The sequence below is a fragment of the Anas platyrhynchos genome, chromosome 15, assembly GCF_047663525.1.
Source record: "Anas platyrhynchos isolate ZD024472 breed Pekin duck chromosome 15, IASCAAS_PekinDuck_T2T, whole genome shotgun sequence".
Lineage (NCBI taxonomy): Eukaryota > Metazoa > Chordata > Aves > Anseriformes > Anatidae > Anas > Anas platyrhynchos.
In genome coordinates this window covers 132,375-142,189 of record NC_092601.1, presented here as the reverse complement: position 1 = coordinate 142,189, position 9,815 = coordinate 132,375, and the positions used below count along the sequence as shown (strand labels likewise).

The following is a 9,815-nucleotide window of genomic DNA, read 5'->3' as shown; positions in this document are numbered from 1 at the left end:
CCTTGTGTGACTGATACGAGCCAGTTCTGCCCTGCTGGCAGCCTGCTGCAGGTAACGTAGTGCTTCTCAGTGTCTGCTGTCTCACTGACTTGGGATGCTTTTGTAGGAGCCAGAGGATGGTCAGGGTTCCTGGTCCATTGTTCCTGGCTGTGCCCTTGTTTGAGACAAGGTGAAGATAAAAGAAGAGCTGATAAAGAATAACACGAGTACACGGCACTGTGCTTGTTGCAGAGAAGTCATCAAATAAATGCATAACTATGTGTACAGAGGTCTCCTGAGTTATTCCACTCTTTCCTTTCTTAAGCCTCCTGGAGGAAAAACATTAAACATCACTGTGGCAGACCAGGCTGGTCTCATCAAGCTTTAGGTCTTGTTTCATCTCTGCTGGGTCTGGGGAATAAAAAATGTCTTCAAGAGTTGTTTCAGATGCCTGGATTCAAACTTGTGCTAGGGCAAGCATCTCGTGAGGCCCCTTTCTATCAGCACGGAGAACAGGAGGGAGAAAAGCATTCTCCCACGTGCCCTTACCAGTGCCCTCCTCTAACTTCTTCATGCCTTTGCTGTTACCTTGAGCAAACACTAACTAAGCTCTTAGTAAAGTTAGTGCCGGGAAGCAGAAGAATCTTGTCTATTTTCTGACTTTGGAGTGAAATTTCATTTGATGTACTCTTGCTGGAACTTCATTTTGTAAACAGAACGACCCCCCACTCAAGGATATCACAGCTTCCCTCCCGTACTAAAAATGATAGTACTCACCCTTGTAGGAGCAGCAATGTGAAGAAGGTCAAGGGCAGTAAGAAGGGTTCAAAGCTTTGATATAACAAGCCTTACACTTTTTTTTGACAGAGCTCCTAATAAGCATCTTTAGCAAGGTCTGGAGATGGGAGAAAAACTCGAACTAGATTTTAATTCTAGGATGTATAATGTCAAGCTTGACTGTTCCTCTGAACAGTCAATTGAATTTAAATTTTTTAATTTAATTAGTTTAGTTTTTTTAATTTAAATTCAATTGAATTCAAAGTTTTGAATTTAAATTCCAATTGAATTTAAAGGTTTTTTTTGTTGTTGTTTTTCACGAAACACTAAGTTTATGTGAAAGGTTTTGCTGCAATATCTTTTTGCCAAGGATATTAAGCTTAAGTTATCCACAAGAAAATGGTGGGGAGAGGGAAGCTTTAGTTTTGAAAGTTTTTGTTTGTTTGTTTGTTTGTTTCCTCCAGGTTTTTCTTGAGCACAGCAGCGTTTCAGTGTCTGCCTGCCATTAGTTGCCCCACTACCAAGTCAGGAGGGTTAACTAAACTTGCGTGAGGCAGAATTTCTTTATCTGAATCTACGTGGTTCACATAAATATTTTCTTATTTCCTTCTTTCCCTAGGATTATTCTTCTACCAGTATTGAATGTTTCAACGGACACCGTTTAAGATCAATGAGAAAAAGCATGCTGCGGTGTTCGGTCTCCAGCTTTGAAGAAAGTATGGCGATACTGAGGGGAACTGTCAACAGAAGACGCTTTTCAAGGTACTGTATTTCTATATGCTCAATCTCTGTTCGATTTGTAGATTGAAAAGCAAGAGAGAAAGCATGTGCAGTGAGTTGTGGCCTGATAAACCTCCGGCTAAAATCAGCAAAGGCCTATGAGCATGCTGATGGCGTACCAGTACCTTAAAACTAGAATCCCTCTTCTCAGTGAAAGTCTTTTCTAAAACATGTGTTTTTTTCCCCAACCCCTTTGAGGTGTTGTGGTTTAACGCGGCCGGCAGCTAAACACCACACAGCCCTTCTCCAACCCTCCCACCTCCCTCTCTGGGATGGGGGAGAGAAACGGGAAAGTGAAGCCTGCGAGTTGAGATAAAGACAGTTTATTAAGACAGGAAAATAATAATGTGTCCTGGTTTCAGTTAGAACAGAATTAATTTTCTTCCTAGTAGCTGGTGGAGTGCTGTGTTTTGGCTTAGGATGAGAAGAGTGCTGATAACACCCCGATGCTTTAATTGTTGCAGAGCAGTGCTTATACTAAGCCAAGGACATCTCAGCCTTTTGCTCTGTCCTGCCAGTGGGCAGGCTGGGGGTGCAGTAAGAGCTGGGAGGGGACAGACCCGGGACAGGTGACCCAAACTAGCCAAAGGGGTATTCCATACCATCTGATGTCATGCTAAACAATATATAGGGGTGGCTAGCCGGGGGGAGAGGGCCGGACTGCTCGGGGTTAGGCTGGGCATCGGTCAGCGGGTGGTGAGCAATTGCATTGTGCATCACTTGTTTGTACATATTATTAGTAGTAGTACTATTATCACCATTGTATTATTATTATTATTGTTATTATTTTATTATTATTGTTATTATTATTTTCCTGTCTTATTAAACTGTCTTTATCTCAACTCACGGGCTTCACTTTCCATTTCTCTCCCCCGTCCCAGAGAGGGAGGGGGGAGGGTGAGCGAACGGCTGCGTGGTGTTTAGCTGCCGGCCGGGCTAAACCACGACGTAATGATGATGATGATGATGATAGTACTGCTATTAGTAATGTGTACAAAACAAGTGATGTACAATGCAGTTGCTCACTACCCGCTGACCAGTGCCCAGCGTAACCCCTAGCAGCCCGGCTGCCCCGCCCTATCCATGGTGCAGCATGTTGTCATAAGGCAGAGCTACAGGCTGGGAGATGAGTGGTTGGAGAGCTGCCAGGCAGAGAAGGACCTGGGAGTGATGGTGGACAGTCGGCTGAATATGAGCCAGCAGTGTGCTCAGGTGGCCAAGAAGGCCAACGGCATCCTGGCTTGTATCAGAAACAGTGTGACCAGCAGGGCTAGGGAGGTGATCGTCCCCCTGTACTCGGCTCTGGTGAGGCCGCACCTCGAGTACTGTGTTCAGTATTGGGTCCCTCGCTACAAGAAGGACATCGAGGTGCTTGAGCGGGTCCAGAGAAGGGCGACGAAGCTGGTGAGGGGCCTGGAGAACAAGTCCTACGAGGAGCAGCTGAGGGAGCTGGGCTTGTTCAGCCTGGAGAAGAGGAGGCTCAGGGGCGGTGGGGGTTGGCCTGTTCTCCCACGTGCCTGGTGACAGGACGAGGGGGAATGGGCTAAAGTTGCGCCAGGGGAGTTTTAGGTTGGATCTTAGGAAGAACTTCTTTACTGAAAGGGTTGTTAGGCACTGGAACGGGCTGCCCAGGGAAGTGGTGGAGTCACCATCCCTGGAAGTCTTTAAAAGACGTTTAGATGTAGAGCTTAGGGATATGGTTTAGTGGGGACTGTTAGCGTTAGGTCAGAGGTTGGACTCGATGATCTTGAGGTCTCTTCCAACCTAGAAATTGTGTGTGTGATTTCTGTGTGCATAGAATTCTTTGGCCAGTTGGGGTCGGCCATCCTGAATCTGTCCCCTCGCAGCTGTTGCTGTGTGCCAATTCTGATCGCTAGTAGGACAGTGAGACACCGAAAGGTCCTTGGCTTGTTGTAAGTACTGCTCTGCAGCAATTGAAACATCGGGGTGGTATCAGCACTCTTCTAAACATCCTTTTACACATCCTAAGCCAAAACATAGCAACCTACCCGCTACTAGGAGAACTAACTGTCCTAACTGAAACCAGGACATGTATCTTTTCCACTTGGGTGCTATTGCTCATAATTTTGAGAATTCAACATGAGCAAGCTAGGAAATGTGGGTACATACAGAACCGCATGTATATGGTACACAACAGACTTGGGATCTGGATCCTCCGTGAGGCCTACAGGCTTCTCTTTGTATACCATGGAGCACTGGCTTGTAAACATGGTGAAATTTCCCATCCTTGATGGGTCTAATACAAAAAGTCTCTTCTCCCTTCTCTCCCCTGTCCTCTTTCTTAATGTAGGCAGTTGAGAAAGCCGAAATTGGAACAAAAAAAAAGAATATAACACAGGCAAGTGGCTGTAACTCCCCGGGATACCGATTTATGCTGGTTACTGAAGAGGATGGCACTTGGTCACTCCATCGCTTTCATTTGGCCCCAAAGCCTTCTGTAGTCAGCTGAATTCACTCATCAGTGACTTTTCTGTGAAGAGAGGTAGGTGCAAATAGGAGATTTTATGAATTCCTTGGGGAGGGAGCAGTGTGAATTGCAGCTTTGTAGGCACAAAGCAAACTGTTCTAATTGTGCAAAGTAAATTGATACTTGGTAAGTTTAAACTTAGTTTTATAGGTGGCAACCACAAAACTAAACCTTAGCTGTGATCCTACCACCACAGTGGTGTAGCTCTTCCCTTCCCCTTGTCCTCTTGGCTCTTTTAATGACAGTGCAAGCAACAAACCTGTGCCAAAGGGTGCTGTACGGTGAACAATGGGCAGGCTTTTTTCTAAAAAGCACGAGTTTGAGTTATCTGGTGTTTGGGTGTTTCTCTTGAAACGATTCTTACCTCCTTGAGCTGTCAGATCATAATGCAGGAAATGAAAGTGCTGCATGCATAAACAGAGTAATAAAACATACACCTCTTAGGAAGAGGCTTGCAATGTAATAGTGTTTTTTTTGAGCACTGTTAGATACAGTTTGACATGAATGGAGTGAAAACACCTTAGAGAAAGGTGTTGATTGTTCTCACTTTTCCAAGACAGAAATAACTGGAGTAAATTTCCCTCCTGCATGGAACAAAAGTTGTGTGTTTGTTTTTGTCTGGCTAGCTTTCAGTCTCTTTAAAAATGTCTCTACAGGTCCCAGTTTTAAGTAGACAGTTTAAACATGCAGAGCGATAAGTAAGTGGAATGCAGTGGTTGTGTCAACAACTTCTGATCTGAAATTTAAAGAAAAATCAATCCACTTCAGGGTGCCTTTTTTGTTTGTCTGTTTACATTTTACAAGAGCAACGGTGAAATAAGGAGAATCCCATCTTGACTGTTTCAAAATACTTTTTCTGCGTTTCAGTCACCAGAACATTGAGGAGTAGAGCTGGTGCAAAAACTATGAGACGAGTCCAAGGAGAAAACAGGGACTTGGAGCTGCGCCGCAGCTGTAGAGTCCGACGCAGTCGGTACTCTACTACTAACTCGTCCATTCTATTTGACAAACTTATAACAAAGTAAGTCATCTTTTCTTGCAGACCTCTTAAAATGATCTTTCTTAGCAAGCCTTTGCACTATGGCATGATGTTGGCCTTGACTTGCTCTTTTTTTTGACAGCAAAGAGGTATGGCTGCTCCTGGCATTGAGAGTTCAATTCGTTGAGTTTTCCCCATTTGGCAGTTTTCTTAGCATCAGAAGTGCCGTCATTTTTAATGAACTTTTTGTTCCATACTCACAAAAGTGAATGTAATGCTTGGTTAAGAAACTGAGGACGGTTTGATACAGTCAAAGCAAAGTAGTCCTAGCGATTCTGCGTTTCTGTCCATGGTTTATTTCTGTTTCTGAAGCCAAAATTGTTTTCTGCTTCAGAATTTGCTTTCCTTTCATTTCATCATTTTCTACAACGCGAAACTTAGATTCCCGTGTAGAGAAGAACAAACAGCCTTTCCTTGGTTAACAAAAAATGACTTAATGCTACTGTGCAGAGCAACTTAAGTAGGATTAAAAGTTGACGTAATTTTTTTATAACATCTTACTAGGATGTCAGAATTCTTATTTTCCTCCTGCATTTAAATATATATATATTTTAAATGTGCTCAGTAAGAGGGGAAAATAAACCTGAAAACAGCGTATGTTTGCAAATCCTCAAAAGCTTGTTCTTAAATCTCTATCAAAACTAAAGATTTGACCTAATTTTTTGGTAATGTCTAAAATCTTGGCTAAGTGTCAATGACTTTTGCTTTGTGCATACTACATTAAAATCTCTTATTGATTGCGTGTGCTGTTTTATTTTTTTCATACATGCCTAACTTTGCTCTTACATGTCAACTTTGTATCTTAGTACTGCGGAAGTTGTGCTACAAAAAATGGATGAAATGGAGCAGATGCGTAGATGCCAAAGATGTTGGGAAGATGTTGAGGTACAAATGACAGAGCAAATACTCCGTCAGTTTGCCATTTTTGTAGAGTATTTCACGTAGGGAAGTAACTTAGTTGTAATTTTAATTGAACTGAAATAACTTCCTTCCAAAGAATAGTGTGGTCTAAACTACCATTTGGTCTTGCTCTCTGGTTATATCTTCATGTCTTACTGATACGGTTTTGCTCCAGATGTCTTTTAAGAGTGGAGGAAGCATCTTCTGCAGAAGATGTGGGATAACGGGGAGATGCTGAAATGCATGTCTTCCACTCCAGTTTCTGAATTGCCTTCTGCTTTTTGAATGGACGCTGTTTACAAACGGCTGTTTCGGACTTGGGTTTTTACTCCAAATGTTACTAAAAGCTCTGCCTGGGGGACTGAATATGCAAAAAGACTGGTGCTTTCCATCAGCTTGGCAGTTTAAGCTGTTCAGCTTTTTATCCTTAACTCCTAAATCATATTTCTCGTCATGCTCAGGAACGCACTTACTTGGAAAGCTTAACAAAAGGCAGTGCATAGCTTCCTGTGTTGGTCACTCACTCGAATTTTGATTCCTGTTAACGTTTTTTTTCCTGAGAGCTCACAAAGAATCTCCAGTATCATGTAGCTTTAGTCATCTGTTACAGGCAAATGGAGCTGTTTTCTTTAATTGACCTAACTTGCATTTTAGAATTCTTCCTTGGTTGCAAACTGCTCCCAGAGTTTTCAGGAACTTGAAGCCTTTCAAATTTCCAGCTGAATGAACTGATGGCTACTTTATGTATATTTGTTTGTGTGCTGGCCTTGCCTGAGAGCTTAAATAAACCCCTGTCTCTAGAGGAACCCCTGTTAAAGTTGTATGCAGCAATCATACTTCCTCTGTCTTAGTTTTGCTCTATTAAATTCAACTATTTTATTAAATTACTGTTCTTTTGAAGGATAGGCACATCATTTTAAAACTTCCCGATAACCTACTTTCATAGCTTCTAGTTTAGCTCTGAATTCCCTTTTTTTTCTCTCAAATCACAGAATGGTTGAGGTTAGAAGGGGCCTCTGGAGGTCACTTGGTCCAACCCTCCCCTGCTCAAGCAGGGACACCTAGAGCTGGTTGCCCAGGGCTGTGAAATTAATCCAGAATTGTCCACAGTACTTTTTATTAGCATCTCTCACACGCCTGTATGATTTCTTTTGGTATGTCTGCTAGAAAGGTAGTTCTTTTTCCTTGGTTCTGTCACGCTGTAGGTTATTAACCTCTGATTAACTAATGCACTCAGTTGTGTATCTGGGCAAGTATTTAACCACTGCATGTACCGAGCCCTGGTTTAGAGCAGAAATTCTTGTTGCTGATTGTGGGTGCACGCAATCATATTCCCATTCTCTCCTCTTGTGCAATAATTTATTTTTTGTGTGTATACGGGGTGCCTCGATAATGTTACTGTGTAAGCATCAACAGACAGACGTGTCTGTCAGTGGATGTACGTGTATGCACGTCTGTTTTTCTGCACGTTTGTGACCGATCTTTCTTGCTGCTTGGAATTAGGAGAACCTTGATATCTTCACCTGTGTGAAGTCAGACTTTGAAAGAACTGGACCTGGCAGTCCAGATGAGATTGGTGAGTTCTGGTTTTAAGTTTTCTTTACTCTGTTCTAACCAAAAGCCTTAAACAATTGAAAGAAGCTAATCTACTGGGTATTTGTCTTCTGTAAAAATTCTGTGTTGCTATTGACTTCACAAGCCTTAGTATGAGCTCTAGGGCTGTACTGTAGTGAGCTGAAAGGTGAAAAAAAAAAAACACCAAAAACAACAGTGCTTTTCCAAACTGCTTACAAGATAAAAGGCAACAGATGGTTGTAGACAGGTGGGAATGGAAAGAAATGGACAGCGTTACTATTACTCAGCATGCGGAACGGTGATACCGCTACAGCAGGAGCGTGACAGTTTTCATGGTTTTGAGCAGCACAGCAAGAATTTTCAGGAAGCAAGGTAGATAGGCTGCCAGATGTTTATGAAAAGCTCCTCCCAAGCGTGAAGCTCAGCAGGAGGGAGGATAGCGTTGTGCGTTTCTGCGTTTAGGAGGCAGTCACCGTAAGCTGCTGTCAGGGCCTGTAATTAGGAGCTGTCATCTGGGTACTCAGTGACTTGTGGAATGAGGTTAAGCCACGAAAGGCCATATTAACTTGGAAGTGATGGGAAAACTTACAGTTTTTAAGAAGAACGTTAGTTGTGATTAAGGCAGTAAATTAGATCATCCTTGTAGGAGCTTTCTAAACAGATCAGAACAGGGCAAGACTGTACTTAAGGACCGAAAAGGGTGTTGCAGTAGATGAGCTGACAAGTTAGATTATGTGAGAGAGCTCACCTGCACACCTGCAAAGGAGCTCAGAGAGACAGTGACAGGAGGCTGAGCCCCAGAAAATACTTTGCTCCTCCCTTCAGAGGCCCAGAGGAGCAGAGAGATGCACAGTGGCAGGTGGGAACCCGAGGGAAGTTCTTCGGAGGAAGAATGGCTGGGCCATGGACTAGTAAGGGAGAAGCAGAGTTGACTCCTTTGGAGGTTTAGTTAGGAAAACATTAGCTCAAAGTCTGAATAAGAGTAGCTTGAATACAAGGCGGGGGCCAGTCTAGAGGGAGAAGCTTGGTTAAAGTGTGTGGGTTTCAGGGAGCTGTGCAGTAGAGACTTGTAGAGAGGAGTTTTAAATAGCACGTTGAATGGGAAATGAGCCCGGGGCAATTAATTGATGATCAAAATGCAAACTACAATTTTAAATCAGGAAAGAGCTAGAATATACTTTTATAATGAAAAATACGCCAGAAAAGAGTGAGGAAAGTGTCAGTGTTGTTACAAAGGAAGTTACTGGAACAAAGGAAAGGGTTAGTGGAGCAATAAAGCAGAGAAATTCGTGCTTTTGTGATAGAAGTGTTGGAACACCAAGGACTGGAGATGGTAGTGATCACAAACTCATTTACTGATCGCTCAGTTTTCCGTGTGCTGTCTGTATACCCCATGGCACCTACCTTGCATTCAGAAAGCAATGCAACCTTTGGGGTTAAAAAATAAAAACCAAAGAGGGCGGTGCTTTCCAAGAAAAAAAGATAAGTCCTTTTGGCAAACAGGTAGGTGAACGGAGTATGTACGTTCCTTCCTCGGTGTCCTGCTGTTAACGTGAGAGGATATTCACCAGAACCCAGTAGATAATTGCACTCTGGTTTTTGTGTTTTTTACCATCTTTCATGAAACAACTTCAGGTTACTTGACAGAAGCTAATGGCCTAAGCTTATGTGCATTTGGCATTGTTTTCTCATTGGTGAGCTTCAAGCCTGTGTCTGGCCCATTATTGCTCACAGAATTTGTGGCAGAGCTAGACTTGGACTTAGATTACTGTGCTTAGTCTTAGCACTACAGATTATTAAAACCCTTTCCATTAAACACTTTCTCAAACTAAGAAGTGACTTTCTGAAATAGCTGTTTTCAGAAGATCTGCATCTTAGCTAAGCAATATGACAGAATTTTGCCTGTTGTTAAACACTGAGGCTGACGACAAGTCCATCAGCAGTTTCAGAGAGGACAGACAATGTCTAGATGCATGCTCATCTGCTAGGATTTGTGATTTCTGAAACGTGACTTGCATAAATTCATCTTAAGGTTTTGCAGGATCCACTGTGTCATTAAAATAATGATAATAATAAAACTTACAGGCATCTGTGTAATGCATTTTGGATTTCATATAATTTGCAAAAGTACTTAACGATTCGGTGTCATTTTGTGGTACAGTACAAACATCAAGAGGAAGTGAGAACAAAGAAAATGACGGTGAAGATGTTCCAAGGCGTTACAACCTTCGACGGAGGAAACCTGTTGACCGCTACCAAGCTCCTATGGAAAGTAGG

At 42.7% G+C, this 9,815-nt stretch overlaps 1 long non-coding RNA gene across 1 annotated transcript; it reads left to right on the top strand.

The window, feature by feature from the left end:
- The first annotated feature begins 4,974 nt into the window (after nt 1-4,974).
- LOC139998725 (uncharacterized) lies at nt 4,975-9,776 on the top strand. Its single transcript, XR_011803502.1, has 3 exons — nt 4,975-5,045; nt 5,870-7,539; nt 9,700-9,776. It is a non-coding gene; the product is annotated as an uncharacterized lncRNA (long non-coding RNA).
- Nucleotides 9,777-9,815: the final 39 nt, after the last annotated feature.